The following is a 5,998-nucleotide window of genomic DNA, read 5'->3' on the forward strand; positions in this document are numbered from 1 at the left end:
AGAAGAAGCTGTCAGCCAGGCTGCGGCGTGTCTTCCTCTACTTGTGCGAGTCCATGGCAGCACGTCGGCTACGAGAGGAAGGGGACACGCATCTGGGGTGCAGGGTAAGGTCTGATTGCTCTGGTGTGAACCTCCTTGGTCCAACCGTGGCCCCAAACGAAGGCGATCGGCTGATGCTGTGGCCGGAGAAAGGACGGGCGCGGCCGCAGCGGGCAGGGGCTGTTTTGTGGGAGGGCAATCGGACACTGCTACAAGGGACTTTCCTAAAACCACGTCGCGTGGGAGGAATTAAATCCCACTTCTGTGGAAGGAAGGTGTCACGTATGGGGTGTCCTGTTTTGGAAGCGTCTTGCGGGCAGCGGGTTTTACGTGGTGCCCTTCTGTATTTGAATATGACGCAGGTGGCAAGCGAATAAATGCAGGTGGCATCTAAATAACGAGATCGCGTTGGTGGGGACGTGTCTAGGTGCCGGCCGGGGTCTCGTCCCATCCCGCAGGACTAAGCTCTCCTAGAGCTGGATGCTGCAGCCCTGGGTGGGGAGCTGTCTGCATACCGGTTCCTCCTCGCGGCCGGAGATGCCGGGAACTTGTGATCCGGGCGGCATCTGCCCCAGCTCCCGCAGAAGCCGTTCTGCTCGGTGCCGACTCTTTCCTAACCGTAGCTACGAGGGGGTGGGTTCCCTCTTCGGGTAACCTCCTGGTTATGTCTCTTGGGTAAGAGGTGGCAGCGGAGCGATTCAGCGCTCCGCTCTGGGGCTTGCGTAACTCGTGTGCAACGGCTCACACTCACCGTGCATCACCGAGGCAGAGAGATCTGGGGCGGGGGGGGACGGGGACGAACGATGACGGGTGGGCCGCCCCCCGCTGCGTTTTCAGGCGGCGGGTGAAAGTTGTTGCGACAGCTGGCTGCTCGTCTCGCAGCCCACGGAGGGCAGGCGCGGAGCATCTGGTTTCTCTTGTCGGCTTTCCTCCCCCCCCCCCCGCCTCGCGTGAGAGCGTATTTCAGGAGACCCAGAGGCGAGGGCTGCCGTGTTGCAGTTTCCCCCGTCGCCCTCTTTGCCCACTCCAGTGTGGTGGCAAACATGGGGTGCCCGGCCCTGCACGGGGGCACCCCCCCCCCCGCTATCCGCCAACCCCCTGTGGGGTGGGGATGAGAGGCAGTGGGGTTACTTTAGAGCAGTTTTGCGAAGGTGGGGATTTAAAAACATAACCCCAAAATGAGAGAAATGCAAGTGGAACCGCTTGTTAAAATAAATACATCGACCTACAACTTACCGCTGAGTGTTAATACAGCGGTTGCGGAAAGCATCCCTCTGATTTGGGCTGTCCGTGTTAAATTTGGTCGCTGAAGTTGTACCTGCTGTGGAGGAGGACAACTGAAGAACCGGGTAAAAATGGAGTTGGACTAGCTGATTGTTGTAGGTCCCTTCTGGTTGAACTATTCTAGTCTAAAAATGAAAAGTACCTTTTTTTTTTTTTGAACAAGACCTGCGTGCCGGTGTTCGGCTGACAGCCGGCGAGGACAGCTTGTGCCCCTAGGGTTGGGAGAGGGGAGGACGGTTAAACCAGGGCGTGAGGAACGTAAATGACAAGGGGAGCAAAAGTCCGGGGAGATAAGGAAGGTCAGAGACTCTCAAAGGCTTTAAAAACGGAGCTTCTCAGCAGTGACCTGCAGAGGCAGATGCGATGGCTGGGGAGTGGGTTTCTTCTCACAGCCGAGAGGCCTCGGTGTGACTTCAGCTGAAGGACCGATGTGGCAGGGTAGTCACCGGTGCCACTCCTGCCTGCTTCCACCTTCATTTTGTTTGCCGAATCAGCTGCAACCCAAGTACGACTTTCTTATCTGTGGTGTTTAACGGCAGTATCAGTGTAAACCTCACATGTGTAAGTGACTTTTGGCTGCTAATAAATGGAAACGGGGTGTAAAAGTGATGAAAAAAACAATACCTGGAACCCTTTATCTGTATATCTAAAAGTAGTTTCCTCATTGCCAGGAATACATGCTGTCTGCCCAAGGCGTCGGGACCTGCTGACGTGACTTCTGAGCTCTGATCTTCCCGGTCAGTGGGACACTGGTGAGTGACTCTCCCGGCTCAAACAAAAGCCCTGTGCGCGTTCACAGTGCCCAGAAGTTTTTGGTGGAAGCCCTGGTGTGCCGGGTGAGGCGAGTTAGGTTGAAAAGGGCGTTCTTAACGCGATGCCTTCCTTCTCTCTCTCTCTCTTGAAAAGTCTGTGCCTTTTCCTAGGGGTTTGCACACCAGAAACCTGCGTTCTCCTTTGCTACGGACCTTTCTGTCCCCACTGCTGCAAGCTGGATGCCCGGCTCCCATAGGTGCCATTTCAATTTCTCAATGCCAGGCTGCAACGCCCAACACCTTCTGCTTTATCGGTGCTCCCACTCCTCCACCTTGCTTGGGCAAGAAGCCTCCCACGATCGGCTAGCGCGATGGGTGAGGTGACTGCTGGGGCTGGGGGGGGGAACCTGACGGTTCCCTTGCCCACTGGGCAGGCTGGCGTCCCCGTGCCATCTGTCACCCGCTGCCAGGCGAGGGACGTGGCTTTGGGAGCTGCGTGTGTCGCATCAGGTCTGCAAAGGCTTCGCTTCTCTCCCCCGCCGCAGGGACGTGGGTAGTGCTGACATGGGGGGGTTCCTTTATAAATAAGAACTCGTAGCTCCATAAATACCCCTGTTTAACAGAATGCAGATAAGATACAAGCGTGGTCTATATTTAGACTTGCTTAGTTTTGTGGAACATGCGGCGTCCTTGATCAGACCTGCGAGCGTTAGCTCACCTCTGTGTCCCCGGAGGGATGGCGAGTACCGGCTGCCACGTGGAGAGCTTGAACACGGCGCCCTGGGAAAGGCGGGCTGAGACACGTCTTTCATCGATCCTCGTCCTCCCAAGGCCCTTGTGCCCTCTTAGGCAGGACACTTTTTTTTTAGCTTGGTGGTGTATTCACCGGGTAAAGGGATTTTTATTTCCGTAGCCCGGCTTACGCCGAATGTGGAGATGGTGCTGCCTAGTTCCTAATCCTGAACTTAAATATCTCTAATTTTGGGGGCCCTCCCCTAAGGGGGAGAGCCCTTCTCAACCCAGTAGCCCTGGCACATTGCTTTCCTCCAGCCTTTCGTCCTGGGATCGGGGTGCAGGAAGTTTTTTACCTGTCTGTGCCTGATAACTGGAGTTTCAAGTTGTGCTCTCGCTGGCACGCTCGAAAGAGGCGATTGTTTTCCGAGCGGCTCTGCTTCGTGCTCAGACGTTCGAGTAATCCTGTGGTCTGGTCAGTGTTGGACAGAGGAGGAGAAACCTGTTTTTTTCTGTGCTCTGGCTGCTGCCCTGGGTGGCCTCCCACACTCTTTTCCTTGTTGACACCACACGTTATTGGGAGAGGACGCAAAACCTGGTGTGGTTGGGCTGCCTGATGCTCTTGAAATAGAAACTATCACTCACCGTAGCCGGGTAGGAGACTCTGTACCAGAACCGTTGCACATCCACGGGGCTACTGCCCTGCAAGAAACCCTTCCTTCTGTTTATTTTGCTTGTCATGGGCGACAGAATTTCAAACTAGTGAAGTATGTTGGGACAATACGTCTGTGACCGTGGTTGTGTGATCTTTGCTAAAAAAAACTTAGCCGGGAAAAGGATGAGGTGGCATCTGAGGCAACGCACCGGCAGCACTGGGTGCCTAAACCCATGGGTAATGTGTCGACCGACTCATAGGAGGGGTGATGCCGAACTTTCGGCAGGTCGGGGACAGTGCTTAGTGGGCTCCTCCGCTCGCAGACGCTGCGGTCACAAGCACAGGAAAATGGAATTTCTGTTTCTTTTTTTTTTTTCTGCAGCCCAAACGTACCTGGCCAGAGCGCTTTCTGCTCCAGGGCAAGCTGAACTGAAAATGGCTGACGTGGGGGGGGAAAATGGGATTGCTACAGCTCAGCTCTGGGAAGGAGAAAAGCAGAATTACCCGCAGATTTCTTGGTAGAGGGGAACAATTTTAACGCCGCTCACCCACTCACTTCCTTAAGTAGCAGTGAAATTGCTGGAGAAGGAACTGCCTGTCGAGGGCAGGGCATGAGACTGCCTTGGCATCACGTGCCGTGGCTGTGCTTAGCTCTGAATTTACCTGTTGGCTTGTCCAGACAGGCAAGAGAAGCGGAGACGTAGGAGCCGGCTCCTTCTAGTCATGTTCCCTGGGCACCCGCTGCAGGTAAATAGCCGGCCTGGGCCGGGAGAGCAGCGATAGGCTCTAATTCTGACCCAAACTTCACTTTGAGGGGGGAAAAATCGCAATTAATGCGAAGGTTTAACGGTCACTGGGTTTGTTTTATCTTTCGTCTCCTTGGTGAGAGATGAAATGGGGACGTCCTCTTTTTGTCAGACTTCTGTTTTGCTTCTTGCTCTTTCCCCCCCCCTTCTGACTTGGTGCTCTTGTCTCTCTTAACCTGTAGCTGCTTCATTTCTAACTGTCCTTTAATCAGCTGATGGAGATCTGCTGAGAAATCACTGCTCTGCCTGTGGCTCTTAGGGAAACTGAAGTTCGGGAATGCTTGGGCTGGAGAGAGGTGCGGGGGCACGGGCTGGACGTCGGCATGGGTGGAAGGTGGGGAGCAAGAAAGCAAAGACTAAATGTAAGTAACGAACAAGGAGACATCGCGATGACAAGCTGAGCTTCTGGAGCTCGCGGGCAAGGCAGAGATCCTTTCTGAGGAGATGGTGAGAGGTAGTCTGGTCCCGGGGACGTTCGCTTGTAGCTCTTACCCTCTTGTATCTGCACGCATGCAAATACTCCTGGCTGTGGAATGGCTTCAGAGATGATGTGGCTCAGTGTTTTTTTTCCTCTCCCATAAATTGGAAACGTCCCACTGATGCTCCAGCTCTGTCTCTTCAGTGCAAGCAGGTCCGGGGATACACTGATTTCTTTTTTTTTTTTTTGGGTCCCATCTTACCCAAAAGCTGGCAGCTCCCGCGGTCGTATTGTAACGTCCCCCTTGAACGCGGTGATGAGACTTTCAGTCCTGTTATGCTGTATGACGGTTGGACTCGATGATCTTAGAGGTCTTTTCCAACCTCAATGATTCTAGGATTCTATGTTGGGAGCTAAATTTTTTTCTTTCCTCAACAATAAGACTCCTGTAATGCCACTTACTGACTGCTGTAATGCCAAATTCCTGGGAAACGCGCTCGGTGGTGAAGCTGGATCTCTTTTAAACCGGTGGGGAAGCCTGCTGTGGTTATCTACGTCTTGTAACAAGGGCTGGTCAAGGCTTGTGTTTCTATGGTGTTGACTTAGGGTGACTAATCCATCACGAAGCAGCTCTTCTGTCGCTTGCCCCTTCTCCGAATGCAGCATTCTCCATGTCAGTGTCTTTCCCCACCCTGATAAACGAAATGTCTTACAACTATTTAGGAAATAAGGTAGCCAGGGTAGAAATTCCGGAATCGGAGCAGCTCAACAAGCCTAGATAGATGCAAGGGGACTTAAAAGTTTTGTCCTCTTTCATGAGAGGGTTTTGCTCGCCACGAGGTAGACTTGTGAGCGTAGGTGGGTATTTTAGACCTCTTACAGCAAGCATCTAACGTAATCTGCTCCCAGCAGAGGTTGACCAAAGCTGCCAGGTCTCTGCTTCTGGGAATGACCTCAGATGTTGTCCTCTATCTCCTGGAATCTTAGCAAATTAGTTTATTATTTCCAAAGGCCGCTGGAGCAGATCGGCGGCCTCAGAAGGGCCCTATCTCTTCCACATACGTTATGACTTTGTGAATCCCAAGACCTTGAATTCCGGACTCTTCCTGCGGAGCTCCGGGTTGGTGCCTTGCAGTCTCGATACGAGTGCCACCGGAGTGGCTGGCCTGGCTTAATGCCCTTATTTCAAGCGAGGCTGGGGAATTGAAAAGAAAAGGAGGCTGAGGGGAGACCTCGTCGCTCTCTACAACCACCTGAAAGGAGGTTGTAGCGAGGTGGGGTCAGTCTCTTCTCCCAAGGAACAAGCGACAGG

At 53.5% G+C, this 5,998-nt stretch overlaps 1 protein-coding gene across 1 annotated transcript in view; it reads left to right on the plus strand.

Moving 5' to 3' along the window:
• The first annotated feature begins 1,998 nt into the window (after nt 1-1,998).
• Nucleotides 1,999-5,998, plus strand: part of VDR (vitamin D (1,25- dihydroxyvitamin D3) receptor) — a 41,113-nt gene continuing 37,113 nt past the window's right edge. The window contains exon 1 of the mRNA XM_009275739.2: nt 1,999-2,075. The gene's annotated coding sequence lies outside the window, so the exon portion shown is untranslated. The remainder of the gene's footprint in view (nt 2,076-5,998) is intronic.

Source organism: Aptenodytes forsteri, unplaced genomic scaffold (genome assembly GCF_000699145.1).
Source record: "Aptenodytes forsteri isolate BGI_AS27 unplaced genomic scaffold, ASM69914v1 Scaffold657, whole genome shotgun sequence".
In the NCBI taxonomy this organism is placed as follows: domain Eukaryota; kingdom Metazoa; phylum Chordata; class Aves; order Sphenisciformes; family Spheniscidae; genus Aptenodytes; species Aptenodytes forsteri.